Source organism: Mercenaria mercenaria, chromosome 2 (assembly GCF_021730395.1).
Source record: "Mercenaria mercenaria strain notata chromosome 2, MADL_Memer_1, whole genome shotgun sequence".
NCBI classification, from domain to species: Eukaryota; Metazoa; Mollusca; class Bivalvia; order Venerida; family Veneridae; genus Mercenaria; species Mercenaria mercenaria.
The window spans coordinates 26514068-26531613 of NC_069362.1; the positions used below are offsets into that span (position 1 = coordinate 26514068).

The 17546-nt window shown below is 34.8% G+C and overlaps 1 protein-coding gene across 3 annotated transcripts in view; it reads right to left on the bottom strand.

The window, feature by feature from the left end:
• The window catches only part of LOC128552126 (hemicentin-2-like), a 193648-nt gene that overhangs the window by 47902 nt on the left and 128200 nt on the right, over positions 1-17546 (bottom strand). The gene's annotated exons all lie outside the window — the stretch shown is intronic.

Sequence of the window (17546 nt, forward strand, 5' to 3'; positions counted from 1 at the left end):
GAAATTCATCTTGTATATGATTTTGAATTTGAAATCATACATTGGTATATATCTATTCTGTTTATTTAATTCATTTTGCACATTTATGCTGCATATAAACATTTTAGCGTTCACGTGTAGTAAAATGACGACTGACATACATTTTCACATCAGCCAATCAGAGTGTGTCTATAATCTAGACCGGAACTTCACCGGGGAAGTTTGTGTACCTTTGAAAAACTGTAAACTACACGTTGTTTTTCTAAGATAAGAAGTATTGAAGAAATATAACCAGTACACAACGGAAGATAAATTACCGCTTGTTTAATATCAATAGTACACATTTACTGAACTGCGTGATTTAGGTACGAAATACGCGATTGAAATGGGTTAGTATATTTTCCCGTTAACGACCATGGTTCTTATAGAATACCTACGGGTAGGGTATAACACGTACGGAGGCATTTTCTTTCTGATCTGGTGCCAGTGGAGGAAACCCCAAGAAAACGTAAGATCAACATAACATCCAAGAATGATATAATATTACACCTACAATATTGTGCAGTAGTATAACACCGTCCCGTCATTTTCGCCTACATGTAGATTTAGATGAAAAGGGTGCGGAATTGTTATAATTGACGAGAATGTATTACATTTTGTACAATTTTATGCGCACCTGCTTTAGTATTGTACCTTTTGATTGATTGAATACGTTCATTTCTTTTATTACAGAAAATATGAACTCTCTGATTGTTCTGTATCTGTCTTGTTTTCCTATATTTCTATGTTATGTTCAGTTTTGACAAGCACCTAAATTTGTCATTTACTGAGATAACATGGCACCCCATTCGTTATCCACAGAATCAGAAAGACTCCATGTAAATACAGAAACCATACAGTGAGGTACTGTATAAACTATAAGTGTCTTGGGTCCTTTTCAAGTTGCAATATTGAGTATACCTTAGGTTATGAACAAATAATTCTTTATTACATGTGAAAATGTGGTGTGCAAGTTATATTCAATAATTAATCATATTTTTTGTTTTAAATTCAGGAAACGCTGTAAGTTTTTAAATATCACATCAGATTTCTTCTTACTGCACTTTGTATCGTTGGGGTGAAATTATAAATACAAAAAATTATGGAATTGGTATCGTGTTTTGCGATTCGTAGCCTACTTGGCTGCACAAGGATTAAAAGGAACAAAACTGTGTGCCATATTCCGACAAATTGCTATGCTATTGCTTGACCTCCTTAAACTGGTAAGAAAGCATTACAAATCTTATTCAATTGGTAAAAAAGGTCTTTCTACAAACTAATGCGTCAGAAAAATCGCAATAGCTTCAAAATCACTCGCATTACAAAGGGAAAAAAGGTGTACTAGCTATATATCATTGAAAAGTTCCGTGAAAAAACTCTGACAAAACTTGCTTTACTGTGTTATTACTCGATAATACAAATTTAAGATTTAAAATTTTACTACAGTGGAAACCCCCTAAACCGGACACTAGCTTGAGACCGACTACAAATTCCTGTTTTTAGAGAATTCCGATTTGGGGAAGATATCCTTCATTTGTACTGTAAGAGACCTTTATATAGCTGCTGATGTTTTCTGCTGTATGATGTGTTGTCCTTTGGTACACTTTTTTTCTGTATATGCAAAGGAACATAAACTTATTTGGTTAATCTCTTGTAATCATTTTTTATTAACGATCTGTCGACAATAACATGCTGAATTGAAAAAAAAAATGGTAGCTTATCGAGTAATTGAGCGCGGCCTTTTTGTGCATAATTTGCATGTTTTATTTGATTGTTGGTGTTTAAAACTATCAAACTTAACCGAATTATATCGGTAAATTACAATCAGTCTATTCTTTCATAGTCAAATTGGATAATAACCTTCAATGAAATTAATCAACAACAAATTACCCTTGGCAAAAATCAAATGCATCATTAACTTGCAATTTTACATTTGCACATTTGTGTAACACGGTTTCGAATACTCCTTGCAATACACTGTCATTGAAATTAGTTTGACCCGAGGCCATGGAAATTAGGTCCGGGTTTTGGAGATGAAAATACGTTGAGAATAACTAAATGTCAGCCAATTTTTGTCTGGTTTCCGGAATCTAGAAGATATAGTTGAAGGGAGATAGTTTTCTTATAAAAATAGAAGGGGGAAATTCGGGACCGACAAAAATGTCCGATTTTCGGCGGATTCCGGTTTTAGGTAGATCCGGTTTGGGTGATTCCACTGTACTTGTTTTTTTTCCCGAAACAGCACAAATGCCTTATATTAGTGTGCTAGGGTGGATGTTAATATCTATTGAAAATGCTTTTCAAATTTTTGATTTCTGGCATTTCCAGAATTAATTGAACTAAGTAATATCTGATAACTGCCATGGTTTTCCCTTGAAAATTCGTGCTTGACTTTTGCCATCATTTTTTATATCTGAGGGTTACTTTTATATAGGTATAAATACGGACACAAACAGGGGAAACTGATATCGTCAAGTATTCTACTTCATAAGCTTACGAAGAAAATATGCAGAACAATTAATGACACCCCCTGTCCAAACCATTCAAAAAACCAATGACGTTATAATAAATATGACACCAGGGAACGTGCTCGAATACAACTACGAATGCTCTTTTTCCATTCTTGTGTAAACATCGACACACTAGCAATTTACACCGATTAGGTTTAAAGATCTATTTCAGGTTTACCATCGATTCTAGGCATTATATAAAATATTCGAAATCATTTTTCAGTGGTTAATTTCTTTAACAATTGTATCTTTTAAGCTTATAAAGTACCAAAACACCAAAAATAAAACAAAAACAAACTGTCCGAATTTTTACTATCAAATTTGCATTATAGTGAAAAAAGGACGTGCAATTGTAGAAAACAGAGACATGTCTCAGAATTAGACAATGGAAGAAATTAGGCCTATCCCAGATAGCAAAATATATGGAACCCTTATTTTTTCTATATGGGACCCACATTGGATTTGCATACGGGATTGGCATTGGTCTCATATGAGCTTCAGAATGAATACATTGGTGTATCAAGGCAAATAATTACAATATCGGTCCCATATGGGACTCCTATGATACATTTGCCTAGATATAGCCCATATGGCCCCTTATTAATATGGGCTTGCCTGCCTGAATAAACATCTGACCATGTGTCAATTTTAGTCTTGTCCGTTTAAATACGTATAATGATAATTGCGAGCCAAGTCATGGCCTATAACTTAAAGTCTATATTAAGTCGATTCTGCAGAACTAGATGTTCATGCTTACAAAAAGTTAATTAATGATGAGGATAGCGAAGGTCATTGTTTATTCAGTATATGCGGTCGGGATGCATCACCACGGCAACCGGCTTTTGACAGTGCGAACCAAATAATCCATAAACATGCAGTAGCAATTCATAACGAACACCGTTGCACCCATTGTTGTGCATTCTTAAAACTTCCAGGCACAGCTTTGATATTAGAGGTTTCTCTACAAAGCGTAATTGAAGGGCCAATCCTACTAAAAACCCAAATTCGAACCTGTGTCGGGATGCATCACCACGGCAACCGGCTTTTGACAGTGCGAACCAAATAATCCATAAACATGCAGTAGCAATTCATAACGAACAGCGTTGCACCCATTGTTGTGCATTCTTAAAACTTCCAGGCACAGCTTTGATATTAGAGGTTTCTCTACAAAGCGTAATGGAAGGGCCAATCCTACTAAAACCCAAATTCGAACCTGTGTCCAGACAAGGGTGGAGAGGGTGGGGGGTGCGTAGCTCAAAGATGTAACAACGGTTTCTATTGCAAAGGTGTGAACGTTCCGAAAGTTCAGGAACTTTTAGAGAAGAGCAATGTAACATTATCTGAATATAAATCTAGAACTATGTAGATCCAGATTTTAAACTATGATTTTGTGGAAATATAATATCGAAGAAGGTTCAGTTTAGTCTAGCCTTATGTACTACGTGACCATTGTAACCATGATCAAAGGGGTCCTAAACAGTTCCCGGTTAATGCGTAATGAAAAAAATAAGGTTGTTTGACTTCCTATAAAATGACATACTAATAAAATACCTAGAGATAATACAGATCGGCCATTTCTGACAAGTGAAGATGTGAACAGAAAAGTTTAAAGTTGTCTAAAACAACCAACTTTAAAATATATGTTTAATGCATCTAAATACTGCCACTGTAATTCAAGAAAGAATCCATGTTTTTAAATGAACAATCTTTGTAGCCGGACTAGTTTATATAGCCTTATTAATTAAATGTAAGTACATACCTTTTTTCACCACAATATATGAATGTATTAAACAGTATTTTTTTTAAAAAGAATTGATCGTCCGTATTTTCCCTATCACAATCAGGATGTCCGAATTTTTCCGATTCTGTGTCCGTATTTTCACTACCGCGTCCGAGTTATACCGTTTTTGACTGTGGTTGAAAACGTGCTATTTTCTATATTTTGAGTGCATAGAACACTATAAACAAACGGTAATACCAAACGTAAAGATATCCGAATATATATTTAATGTTCTTGTACCCGAGTTAATGCGCGGTGGGAAGATATAAAGCGTCCAATGCTGGGTTGTAAAAATCGTCCGTATTTTCCCAGTTAAAGGATCAGGAAATAAAACATAACCTCTGCATAGTGTTTATACACTCCAGGGTCTTCATTTTACAACTCCAATAAGTCCATTCTTACAGAGCCCTCTTGGCATACATGACATTTTGGAGGTGGATTCTTATTCAGATACACTAACTTACATTGTGCTTTCATTGTAAGCAAACAGATGACAAAGAACTCATAGTTTTTCATAAGAAATCATTTTTGTTGAACATCTCATGGTATACAATGACACTGACATGTACTATAGTCTGTCCCACCTAATTTTGGACCTCCGATAATTTATTTATACTGTAAATAAAATTGTCAAAAATGACATCGTTAATACCAGATGGTTAATATCTCAATTAAGGCCCCTTTTTCGTTTTTTTGAAAAAATGTAAAATGAAGTTAAAAATCATGATTTTATGTTTTTCCCCATCACGCCGGATAATCTTAACTCTGTTCAGCGACCCTAACTCAGTGCCAACATGGCGGATGTAAAGCCGACACAACTTTGTTTTCTGTGTAATTACGATGTATAAAGGAATGTTTCTGTTGTTATATCTATCTCCATTGATCAAGTGTATATTTATTTCAAAATGTATCATGTTAAATATATCAACCTTTGTGTATTCAGGTGGAAAAACGACGAACAAGGCAACTTTTTCAACGAAAACTTTTACAAAAAATCTTTAAAAATACTTCTATGCTTTTGATGCCTCGACTATTTTGTTGTTTGAAAGCAAAGATATACTGCTTTATAGGCCCCTTTACACTATGTTGTTAACCCACTACATGTTGACACAATACATGTTCAAATGTACTGACAGCGAGAAAAGGGATAAAAACCTAACTTTGATTTTATAAAAACCGAACTCGGTTTACATGAGGAATGGATAAAAACCTAACTTACACGAAACTGTGTGACGAATAAACACCTAACTGACTAGTATTCTATAAAAATGAATGAGTTGACATGTACATGGTCTGATTATTGTAAACATTACTATAAGCGGTATTGTCTTCAAACTTTGTCGTTAATTTTAAGATGTTATATGTATGCCCACTACAGTCAAATATTTTTTCATAATTTTAATATTATGCAAATAGCAATGTTTGGAAATATCTGGATAAACCCTAAAAAATAACTCAGTATAAAAGTCAAAATTATTATATTTACATAAGAAATTATTTAATACCACCGATGTTCGAAGTTCTGTAGTCCCCAACCCTCTCTCCCTCTCACACACACACATACACACACGCACGCACCCCCGCACGCACGCACACACACTGTTTCAGAAGAATTGTGTTTGTTTCAAATCTTGTATATCGTATAGTGTAAGAGATTTTTATAGAGGTGCTAATGGAATATTTTTGATATTGTTTAAATGGGATTAGATTTATGATTAATTATTAAATATGATATTTTTCAGACGGTAAATAGGGAAGAAAAGTGTGTGTGTGTGTGTATGTGTGGTGTGGTGGGGGAGTGATGCATGGACTGACGGGACAGGGGTGTGGGTATCCTTACATTTTTCACTTGTCCACGGACACTTAAAATCCACTTGTCCATAGTCAAATTTCACTTGCTCTGATTTGTAATATTAAACCTTCATGAAAGCGCAAATAGACTGGAGATCGAGTTCTTTACTCACGCTAAAGCTGTGAGTAAATCAGTTATTCTCTAATCTCAATTACCTTCAACAAGACAAAAAAAGAAACAATAAAAGTAGGAATAAGGTATATAATTGGCAGCATATAAGTGTACAATTGTTCGCGAAGTAAATCCATATTTCAACAATCGATTTAATGTTCTTCGTATGGTTCCAAGCGATCTAGTATCCGGGTAAATTTGAACTGAAACGGGACTAAAAGTAAATTTAATCATGTTGTTAAGATAAATGTTTCAAGTTTGCGTAAAACACAGGCGTGAATAATTAATAAAATCTCTAATTTTATCTGGTGTTTAAGATTTTATTAGAAAAGACATCACCAGGACCAAACAGATGCCAGTTTGTTTCGTTGAAGCAAGCTATAACTAAAATACAAGCACAACATACATCATTGGAGGGAGGGCGGGCACAGACTGTTTGCTGCCAATCATAAACCTCGAGTGGTGAGAACAATACCAGTTCACACTTATATACGCCGAAACATTTCACGAAATTCACGTGAGCGCCAAAATATACTAGCATAAACTTCAGACCAAACTCGTACTGGGATAAACTACCAAGAAAAGTAATTTCGAAACGCGAATAATTTTATTTATTTAGGACAATGAAAAGAAAAGCATATCACAGTAACTGTGGTAAAATATAAGCTGTTGAAATATTTGCCTTTTAACGTTTATAAAAGTCTAAAATCGCGTAAGCAGTGTTCGGGATCTTTTGAGGTCATGCCCGAAACACTGCCCACGCAATGGTGCAAAGCCAGATGAATTCAGAGAAAGACTCTTAAAACGTTCCGACTTGTTTTAGTCATACTTGCGATCTCTGTGTGCTTTTGATTTTAATTTGGCTGACTACTGGGTCAAATATTTCCTTGACAGTGACTTATTGTCTCAGCAGTTGAAATTCAACTTACAAACTTGTCATAATACTTTTTTTAAGTTGTTTACGTTTCTGATGTCTTTAAATGTCCTTTTAGTTCTCTGTGTGTAACCCTTGTTTTCCCTTTTTATGCCCCCCTTCGAAGAAGGAGGGGTATATTGTTTGCAGATGTCTGTCGGTCGGTCGGTCGGAATGTAGACCAATCCGTTTCCTGATGATAACTCAAGAACACTTTGGCCTAGGATCATGAAAGTTATTAGGGAGGTTGATCATGACCAGCAGATGACCCCTATTGATTTTGAGGTCAGTATGTCAAAGGTCAAGGTCACAGTGACCCTGAACAGTTAAACGGTTTTCGGAAGATAACTCAAGAATGCTTGGGCCTAGTGTCAGGAAAATTGATAATGAGGTTGATCATGACCAGCAGATGACCCCTATTGATTTTGAGGTTATTAGGTCAAAGGTCAAGGTCGCACTGGCCAGGAACAGTTAGACGGTTTCTGATCTTCTTGTCCAAAACCACAGGGCCTAGGGCTTTTATATTTGGTATGTAGTAAAATCTAGTGGTCCTCTACCAAGATTGTTCAGATTATTTCCCTGGGGTCAAATATGGCCCCACCCCGGGGGTCACATGGTTTATATAGATTTATTAGGAAAAAACTTTGAAAAACCTCTTGTCCAAAACCACAGGGCATAGGGTTTTGATATTTTGTATATGGCATCATCTAGTGGTCCTCTACCTAGTTTGTTCAAATTATCCCTCTAGGGTCAAATATGGCCCCGCCCCTGGGGTCACATGGTTCATATAGACTTATATAGGGAAAAACTAAAAATCTTCATGTCCATAACCTACATCATTCAAATTTGGACCACATGTATAGTTTTCAGTGGCAAAATGAACCTTGACAGGAGTTGACCTTGATATTGACCTAGTGACCTACTTTCACATTTCTGTAGCTACAGCCTTCAAAATTAGACCACATGCATAGGTTTGTGAACCGAAACAAACTTTGACCTTGTTATTGACCTAGTGACTTACTTTCACATTTCTCAAGCTGCAGCCTTCAAATTTGAACCACATGCATATTTTTGTGTACTGAAATGAACTTTGATCTTGAGATTGACCTAGTGACCTACTTTCACATTTCTGAAGGTTGAGGCTTCAAAGATGGACTACATGCATAGTTTTGTGTTCCGAAATAAAAGTTGACCTTGATTTCGACCTAGTGACCTACTTTCACATTTCTCAAGCTACAGCCTTCAAATTTGAACAACATGCATAGTTTTATGTACCGAAATGAACTTTGATCTCGAGATTGACCTAGTGACCTTCTTTCACATTTCTCAAGCCACATCTGTCAAATTTGGAACACTAGTACAGTGTTTTGTACTGAAATGAAATTTGACCTTGATTTTGACCTTGAGACCTTGAAATTTGGAACATTAAAAATGGCTCAGTGGTGGGCGCCAAGATCACTCTGTGATTTCTCGTTAGGTTAATAGGTTAAAGGTCAAGGTAAGATTGATCCAGAACAGTAGAACTTTTTACAGTGAGCATATAATTTCTGTTCCTTGTGCAATTACTGAATGCATCAAGGGGGGCATTTCGTGTTCGACGAGCTCTTGTTTAGTTTTAGTTACAGAATGCTATATGCTGATGATGCAAATATTTTTCTTCAGCTACTTTAAGTAGTTCTTATGTTCCCTTTAGCATGTATATGGTTTCTTCTTTTATGTTTTTTTTTAAATGCATGTTGTAAAATGCAACTCTTCTTATTTTTGTGTAGTGTCAGCTAATTTTTTTATGTTGCTTTAAATGTGCTAAATCTGTATGTGGTAAATTACTTTTTCGTTTATTTGCTAGTACATATGTGCTATTTTGTTTTAATGCACTGTAACATGTATGTGATAATTTGTGATTTGTTTCTTATCTACTTAGAGCCAGATGCTTTATTTGCTTTAATGTGCTTTAACATATTTGCATTTTGTTACAGCTGTTTTACTTATGTTGAGCTTATTTACATGTGTTTGTCGGAAAATAGCTTTAAGCTAGTGTTATATGTTGATACTTTTCCGACGTTAAATAAATCTTCTTGTATCTAAATCTTCTCTGATACATGTATTTTATCATAGTCACCGAGTTACAGTGTGCGCGAGACATAGTCAAAGAACCCATTATCTTTATCACCTCCATACACTTGAAGCAACACACAATCTAAATGATATTTTATTTTTTCTCATTTTATACCTGAAAAAGCATGCTTGTCCGCGGACACACAGAATGAAAAATGCACTTGTCCGCCGGCAAAAAATCACGAGTCGGATAAGTTGGACATAGGAATCCCACATCCCTGCAGGGGTGGGTAGATCAAAGAACTTCGAGCATCAGCAGTCCATTAAAAAGCACAGACGAACAGCAGTTTTCGTTTGGTTAGGTGTTTATCCATTCTAAGTTCGTATTTATCCAGCACTGTTTTCTATACCAGTTAGGAATTATCCGCAAATTTAAACCCACCTCATAATCAATACAATTTTTAAGCTATAAAAATCGATTTCAAACTTTGATACTGTTAAACATTGTCAAAGAGATATTTATGGAACTAATACATTTAATAAGTATGGTCTTACTGCAATTTCTGGTACTTCAAAACAGTTAGAAACATAAAACATGTTCATTTTGAAGACTTTTTGAGTACATTTGAATTCCAGCCACATAATGTGACATTTTTGAAATGATTGAAATATCTAGTACACAAAACATGTTATCAATACAGGATATTATGACTATCAAAAGTTTTACGCTTACATTGCATACTCACATAAAAACACGAAAAAAGACAAGGAAATTAACTACATATATCGTCTTTCTGTCAGCCATGTTGGCACTGAGTTAGGGTCGCTGAACAGAATTAGGATTATCTGGGTACATGGCGTGCCCAAAGACTTGCATTGTAAAATGACGCGACGTCCATTTCAAGATGGCGGCGTCCATACAAACGTCATTTGGGGGTTTGCTCACAGGGACCTCAGATATATCTATTGTTGAATGACATAACAGAAAATTAAAACAAACTCTGTCCAAAACTTGTAGTATTTTCTGGTACGGAAGACCCTGAGTTAACAGTTTACTTCAAATTAAAGTTATTTCCGTTTAGTTTTAGGTTTTCAGCTTTTTGTCTGAAAATGTGTGTGTACTTACTCGTTAGCATTGACTTAAAATAAATACATGTCTCAAGTCAAGTGCATACCATTGTTTCAGTCGTAGATGTTGTTAACAATCGTATCAAAGGTTCAGATGATTACCGTCTGTTAAAAGGTTGTTTTTAAATAGCATGAATACATGTTTGTATACTGACTGGTGCTCACTATTTTTAGTGACCGTTCGATCAAGGTAAACATTATTCCTCAATGCAATTAATGATTTAAAATATACATATTTCAATTTGAGACAACCGCCTATATAAGGGACTACGTTAACGTATTAGGCCCATAATGGAGTATAAATTAATAATTGCCTTTATTCTTTATAATAACATAATACCAGATTTTCAATTCCATCCTTGCGTCTTTATTTCTCATGCTCGGCCGTTCAGTGAAATCAAAAGTGGCATGTTAAAACATTTTTGTGCTATTGATAGACATGGTAGACCTATAGACAAAATAACAATATGAGCCGCGCAATGAGAAATCCAACATAGTGCATTTGCGACCAGCATCCGCGCAATCTGGTCAACTGCCTACTGCAATTAGAGAAACCGTTAGCGAACAGCATGGGTCCTGACCAGATTGCGCGGATGCTGGTCGCAAATGCACCATGTTGGTTTTCCCATGGCGCGGCTCACATGACCTTTTGAAGCGGTCATTTACTCTCATTTTCGATGATATAAAACACGTGTTTTTTTTTCACCAAGAAGTATGTACACGAAACATTTACTTCTATTACAAACGGGGCAGTACATAGCTATACTGAAAATTCAACCAAAAACACGTTGAACGCAAAACAACAACAACAACAACAACAAATAGTTATTCCTTAAAAAATGATTTGTTTATATCTAGATATTCAGTCGAAAAATTATCTACCCATCAAGTTCATTACAAAAATATAGATCTACTCTGGCAAAAAAATGACGGTATCAATTGCCACAACTTGTAACTAATGCAACATAGATCTATAGTCTACACAGAATATTACTGCGGTCATGTACATAAGCCGTCAAATAGTCACATGCCAAATGAATTTTCACTGTAGGCCGGAACAGGCCCGGATAAAGAAACTTTTGACGAGGGGGAGGGGCACCAGTCTAGAATGAAGATGTCACCGGCAAGGTGCATAGCAATGTATTGGAGGGGATGCCTTTGCCCATGTTAGGAGAAGGCGGGGGTAGGGACGGTATGAAATGGGGTCCTCTGGTGCATTTATTAATGGGTGTACTCTCCTCATTTAAGTGGGGGTCAGGGTGCTCTCCCCCTTGAAAATTTTGAAATAAAGGTATGAAATTGCCGACAACGATACATTTGTTGGTTTTCGTGTTGTTGCTTTTAAGCTTGGTTTTATGTCACACTGACACAATTTAGGTCATAATGGCGACTTTCCAACAATCATCTACACTTTACAGGTAAGAAGTCAGAATTTCAAATTTATAAATATAACGCACCTTCCGTAACCGGTAACGTTAAGGTTGTTTGTTTTTGTCGGTGATAGAAAAATCCCTTTTTACACGTTTTCTTTTAAAGTAGCTACAAATTTTTGTTCCACATCTCATTTAGAAACTACATTGAAATAAGAACATGAGGTATGGAATCAAAATTTGTATACCTGCTGGAATCACAGATTTACTGCATAACCAAGTGTTAAGACCCTATTAGTCGCCTCTTACGATCATGCAAGGGTAAGGCAGTAGTTCCAATTCCTTTCATACACAGATCGTCCCAGAACCACATGGGGCGGGCTCAAACTTAAAGCAGAAAGAGAGCTTATGACAGGGCCAAACGAACCCAAAATGAACATCACTGGTACATTTACAATCAAATAAGGAACAAAACTACACAATTATTACGAAATGCAAAAACACAACTTTCAGAAAAATTATCAAATAAACTAAAGACTGAAAATCTTAAAATATCTGACTGTTGGAAGATACTAAAACAGTTTATATCACCATCCAAAAACACACCAGTTTCACTATTAAATGACAATGGTACTCTTGTAACAGAAGATACAGATAAAGCAGACTTGCTTAACAATTTCTTTCAGTCCTAAACATTACTAGATGACAATAACAAAACACTGCCACACATGCAAACAAATACAAATCATCCAAAACTTGAGACATTTGTCATCACAGAGGAAGAAGTAACAGAAACAATCAAATCACTTACAGTAGGTAAAGCTGCAGGACCTGACAACGTGAACAACAGAATCCTGAAGGAACTCTCTCAGGAACTTGCAAAACCACTCTGTCAACTTTTTAACAGTTCAAGCTGGCTTGGGGAAAACATGAATTTAAATTACTTGGCATTCAATTTCATGTTGACTTAGAGAAGATGATTATACTTAATTATAAAGATAAATTGAGTAGCTTAGAAAATTCTGTTAAGTTTTGGAATTGGAGATACCTTACGCCAATTGGAAGATGTACAGTTATTAAGAGTTTATTGTTACCAGCCTTTAATCACTTGTTTATCTCTCTCCCAGATCCTGGTGACAAAATACTGAAATCTATTAATGACACCTTGTATAACTTCCTGTGGCATGGAACAGCAAAAGTGAAAAAATCAGTCATAATAAAAGATTACTGTGAAGGAGGAATTAAAATGACAAATGTCCAGTGTTTTATTCAAAGTTTGAAAATAACCTGGATAAGAAGATTGTTAGCCACACAAGCAAATTGGGCAATTTTGGCAGAAAATTTATTTGATAAACACAAACTGATTAATTGCGGGAAACATTATGCAGACAAAATGGAACAAAAAATTTCAAATAAATTTTGGAAAAGTGTTTTGCAATCATATTCCAATTTTCTAAAAGTTACTCCTGTGGAAACTAAGACAGACTTTTTAAAGTGTCCAATCTTTTATAATCATAACATTCTTGTTGGAAAACAAAGTCTATTTTTCAAATCCTGGTATGAGAATGGTATAAGATATATTAATGATATGTATAGACAAAACAAGCTTATGTCTTATGAAGAATTTAAAAATAGCACAAAAATACATGTGAACACATTACATTATCTTGGAATAACAAGAGCTATATTGAACTACAGTAAACAAATTACACTAATAGAAGCAGAAACAGAATCTCAGTGTAATCCATTCATTCCTTTTCCTATAGGAATAATACTAAAATCAAAATCAGGATGTAAAGACATCTATAATATTCTAAACAGAAACTCTGATACCCCAACAAGCCAAACAAAATGGAATTCAGAATTTCACTTCAATTATGATGAATGGAAATATTTTTATAGTATGCCATTTAAAGTAACCAGGGACAGCAATTTACAATGGCTGCAATATAGACTTCTACATCGTATTTTGCCAGTCAATAAGTATTTAAGAACATTAAGCTTGAAAGATAATGATCTATGTGACTTTTGTAAGAGTGAATCAGAAACCATAGAACATTTGTTTTGGAAATGTATACACACAAGTTTGTTCCTTCAAGATCTTAAGAGGCAGTTGGAGATTAAAAATATTTCCTTAGCATTAGACAAAATAAGCTTCTTGTTCGGAGCAAAAGGTACTCCAGAATACTTAACATCGCTATATATTAAAAAATTCATATTCTCAAGTAAAAGTCTGGGTAGATTATTATCAGTGAATAATATGAAATATTATCTACAACATGAATTCAATATCAATAAAGAATTGTCAATAAAAAACCAAACTTCCAACAAATTTGAGGCAAATTGGAAAATAATAAACAACCTTATTAATTAGTTGTCAGGTGTTTCATATTGTTTTATTCAGGCAGAGGAATTTTTTTTTTTGTTTATACTTCAAAAAATAATCAGAAAAAATTCCAGACTATTGAACAAGAAATACTGAGCACAACCCTTTCTCTCACTTATTCTTAAAGGCTTATTTGATACTTTTAGTACTTCAGCATTATATGTTAAGCATCATGTAGCATTTTCGCATCTGTATTATACAAATTTTTTTTGCAAATGCAGTGTTTCTAGGTACATATCATGACAGTTTACACTTTCATATCTGTATATACTTCATAATGATACTTGTGTTGATGCAATGTTTCTAGATATGTTATATGTCATGACAGTTCACACTTTCATATCTGTATATACATGTACTTCATAATGATGCAATGATTCTAGATACAGGGTATATATCATGACAGATTAAACTCTCATATCTGTATATAGCATATAATTCATAATGATACTTGTGTTGATGCAGTGTTTCTAGATATGTTATATCATGACAGTTTACACTTTCATATCTGTATATACTTCATGACGATACTTGTGTTGATGCAATGATTCTAGATACATGTTATATATCATGACAGATTGCACTTTCATATCTGTATATAACGCTACTTGTGTTATATGTCATGACAAATATGTTATGTCATGACAGTTTACACTTTCATATCTGTATATACTTCATGACGATACTTGTGTTGATGCAATGATTCTAGATACATGTTATATATCATGACAGATTGCACTTTCATATCTGTATATAACGCTACTTGTGTTAATGCAATGTTAAACTTTCCAGATACATGCTATATATCATGACAGTTCTTTCATGTCTATATATAATGATACTATGCCATGAATCACACTTGCATATATTATGCTTATACATATTTATATATAACTTGTAAGGTGTGGAGTGTGGATGGTTCCCCGACCCACACACACCTATGACGGGGATAATAAAAGTATCAGAACCTTAAAAAAAAAAAAAAAAAAAAAAAAAAAAAAAAAAAAAAAAAACTTTTTAACATATCTATCAGCACTGGTCAAATGCCATCCAAATGGAAATTGGCACATGTATGTGCTGTTTTCAAGAAGAATGACCCACAGCTAGTCTCAAACTACAGGCCTATATCACTTCTAAGCACAATCAGCAAAGTACTGGAAAAAATCATTCACAAGCATATTTTCAACTTCTTTTCAGCAAATAACACTATTTCAGCTCTCCAATCTGGATTTGTTCCCAATGACTCAACTACCAACCAACTAGTTTCTATATACAATACTTTTTGCAAAGCATTAGATGAAGGTAAAGAAGTCCGTGCAGTTTTTTTGTGATATATCCAAAGCTTTTGGCCGTGTATGGCACAAAGGTCTTTTGTTCAAGCTGGAATCTGCAGGTGTATCTGGAAGTCTGTTAAAATGGTTTCGTGACTACTTATCTGAGAGAAAGCAGAAAGTTGTTCTTCCTGGAGGTTCTTCTGAAACAGTTTTTATCTCAGCAGGTGTGCCACAAGGTTCTATCCTTGGTCCTCTTCTTTTCATCGTCTTTATTAATGACATTGTTCTCAATATCAGTTCAAATATCAGACTCTTCGCTGATGATACTAGCTTGTACATTGTTGTTGACAACCCGGTCACTGCAGCTGAAACCCTTAATTCAGACCTCATGAAAATAGACGAGTGGGCAAATGAGTGGCTTGTCGATTTCAACCCTAAAAAAACAGAATCACTTCTTATTTCTCGTAAAAATAACAAACCCCTGCATCCTCCTCTGTATATGCATGGTGTTCCAATCAACGAGGTGACGTCTCACAAACATCTTGGTGTTGTTTTTTCAAATGACGGAAACTGGCACGAACATGTAGATAGTATTAAAGAAAAGGCATGGAAAAGAATCAACATAATGAGAACCTTGAAATTTATTCTTGACCGCAAGTCTGTTGAAACTATCTATTTGTCCTTTATTCGGCCTCTCCTGGAGTATTCTGATGTCGTCTGGGATAATATAACCCAGCATGATGAATTTGAACTTGAGAAAATCCAACTTGAAGCATGTAGAATTATTACAGGAGCCACCAAACTTGTTTCTATTGCCAATCTTTATAATGAGACTGGCTTCCAACCCCTTCAAGTTAGAAGGCAAAAACATAAACTCACTCTTTTCTACAAAATGAAAAATCATTTAACTCCACAGTATCTTTCTTCGTTGGTACCAGACACTGTTTCACAAACATCCGTATACAATCTTAGAAATGCCGGTGATTCCAGAAACCTGCTTTGTCACACACAGCTCTTTGCAAACTCCTTTCTTCCATCAACTGTTAGTGACTGGAACCAACTTCTGCTACACCACAGAGATTCTCCAACATTGGGCATCTTCACAAGACGACTTTATTCTGATGTAACGAAAGTTCCAACTCATTATTATGTAGGTGAACGTAAATTCCAAATTCTTCATGGCAGACTTAGGACACATTGTAGTTCTCTTAATGAACATCTATTCTCTAAAAATATCGTAGACAGTCCACTGTGTGTATGTGGCGAGGTGGAAAGTACACACCATTTCTTTTTCAGCTGTCCTAATTATCAGAGAGAGCGCACAGAACTACTTAACTGTATTAGGCCAATTACCACTGTTACACTAAAAACACTGTTACATGGCGATTCCTCAATTACAAGCAGACTTAACAACTCCATATTTCTCCATGTACATAAATATATACAGAAGACAAAGAGATTCGATATGTAATTCCTTTATTACCTTTTTTCTTGAACACTAATAGCTGTAATAATAGCTTTGTATTCCAGGTTTTTTGTCAATTTAACCCTTTTTTATAGCCTTGACGAAAGTCCTAAAACTCCATGTATCTTAAGTGACATTTCTGACCTACTGACCCCATTTCCTCTATTTTTCTTCCTTCCTTTCTATCCCTATCTTCTTAGATATTATTGTAAGATAAAGCATTTATAATTTAGAGTTAATTTCATATAAACATTTTAATTTTCTTATCCAAAAATCCTTTTTGTCAATCTGTTTTAAAAATACAGTTGACACATTTTGTCAGATACCATACATAAACGAAGAAACTGCAAGCAGAAAAATTATGATGGATTGTTTATATTGTTACCATTATAAATTGTATTAGTTATAGGGAGAGAGTTTTAAAAAAGCTTATAGCTTCCTACTCAATCCTATATGTTTGTACATTTAACAATTTAGTGTAACAGATGTAATTATGTCAATAAAATACTGTTTAAACCAAACTTAAAGCAAACTGAATCATTCCCGCCTTTGATTTAAATTTTATCCACGTAGTCAGACTGGCACAGTCGACAGCTAATTTGCTTTATCCTCTTTAAATTCGGGGCTCAGTTAGCTTCAATATTCACTTAATTAATTATTGCTGGGGTAGCTATGCGTAAAAGA